Source organism: Spermophilus citellus (assembly GCF_964194105.1).
Source record: "Spermophilus citellus genome assembly, chromosome: 4".
In the NCBI taxonomy this organism is placed as follows: domain Eukaryota; kingdom Metazoa; phylum Chordata; class Mammalia; order Rodentia; family Sciuridae; genus Spermophilus; species Spermophilus citellus.
The window spans coordinates 133,321,022-133,322,927 of NC_138185.1; the positions used below are offsets into that span (position 1 = coordinate 133,321,022).

At 35.1% G+C, this 1,906-nt stretch overlaps 1 pseudogene across 1 annotated transcript; it reads left to right on the forward strand.

Annotated features, from left to right (window-relative positions):
* Nucleotides 1-267: 267 nt before the first annotated feature.
* On the forward strand, nt 268-988 carry LOC308648579 (transcription initiation factor TFIID subunit 9-like; annotated as a pseudogene). The gene has a single exon. The product of its transcript is annotated as a transcription initiation factor TFIID subunit 9-like (transcript).
* The last annotated feature ends 918 nt before the right edge of the window (nt 989-1,906 follow it).

Below are 1,906 nucleotides of genomic sequence, written 5' to 3' on the forward strand. Positions count from 1 at the left end.
AAGAAAAAGAAAAAAAGTAAGAAGCCCTCTATTATAACTTTAAAAATATCTTCACAATAGAGGACCAGAATATTTGCCTCTGGATCTAACCATGCAATGGAAGCATGTCATAGAAGACCAAGGATATTAGGGGTTGGAAAACCATACTAGGCAAAGAACTTGCATTAAGATCAGGACTGAAATACATTGAAGTGGATAATTTAGCTGAAAAATTCTGATCCCTAAACATCATGGAGTCTACCAATATGAAATATCCCAAGAGCATGCATGATGGCACAAATCCTGAAAGATATAGGGATTACAGAGTATACAGCTATAGATCTGATAATGGAGTTTGCCTTCTGACATGTGACCACAATCCTAGATGATAGTAAAATTTATTAAAGTTATGCTAAGAAATCTACTATTGATGCAGATGATGTATGGTTGTCAATACAGTGTCCAATTGACTGGTCTTTTACCTTTCCTTCCCTCAAAGATTTTTCAACTAGATATTGCAAAGAATTTTACCCCCTTTGCTATTGATCAATCAAATTCAGGTCCTAGATTGCTACATGATATATACTGCTCCACAGCTTCAAACTACAGGCTCAAGTCTTTGTAAGAAAAGGCATCTACTTCTCAGAAAGAAAAACGGTTCTGCAGTTAAATGTTGGTTCAATTACTAACAGACTACGTACTCCCACACTAGGAACACTGACCCCACAAACCATGTCTGACTCAACTAAAGTAGGACTCCAGTGTCTCTGACAGGGAAAAGGTTTACAGTATAGATATCTGTTTTATAGTACCCAGATGAAAAACATCAGCTCCTACAACATGAGCAGTTCCGAATGTTATGATTAATCCATCATTAATTGAATCCAAAAGTATTCTTATTACCACTAATATGGTATCATCACAAAATATTGCCAATGAATCATCAAATGCATTGAAAATAAAATATGAAGAAGATAATGATGATGATGATGACTATGATAATTTGTGATCCAGCCTTGATGCATGTAACATGTATACTTGGTCTTAAATCCATTGTACTGAAATTAAAGAAGCACTGGATGTTTTTGATATGTGTTTTAGAAAATTTAAATATCATTTAATGAGCAAATAATAGTTACTGTTATTTAAAAAAAAAACAAAGATAAAAAGACCCTCATCTCCTGCAGCCAGAAGGCAGAAAGTAAAAAATCAAAATTAACATGTTTGATTGTAAGGATGGCAGGAGTTAAGAAGCTGAACTAATAGCTATGGCAAATCTCCTACACTAAAGGTAGGATTCTCATAAAGATGGGACCATGAGGTCTGGGATGAATATACTTAAACATTTTGAGGTTCATCGTGCTGAACTCTCCAGGCAAGCAGAAGAATCCCTGTTCCTTGCTTAAGAAGAACAAATGTCCATTTCTTAGAAACTTTGAAATGGTGATGGCTCATGAGATCAGTTTGTTTTCTTCAATAAAATAAAATTCAACATGAAAGTAGCTTCAGTGTTTCACCTAGTTGATTATGTCTATCTAGATTGCTGGAGTCAGTTCTGCTACTGTGCTTCAGTGGCCACCTTGCAGCTTGGAAATTATGCTTCCAGAGAAGTATTTCTCCAAGTGTGGTCTACAGACCCCAAGGGATCCTTTCAACAAGTCCACAAGCTAAAAATATTTTCAAAATAAGATGTTTTGCCTATTCTGCATGGTTGAAATTTCCACTGAAAATGCCAAACCAATGGTATCCTTTTTGCCTTAGCCAAAAATACCAGGATACTGAGACCGCACTGTACCAATATTCATCACTGCTCATTTTAAGCCTATTTTCCTAGGAATTTTCTTGACAAAGCAGTCACAATTATTCATTTCTAAAATTAATCATTGAGTGCATGTCTTTTTAAATATTCCATGTAACAAAATAGGAA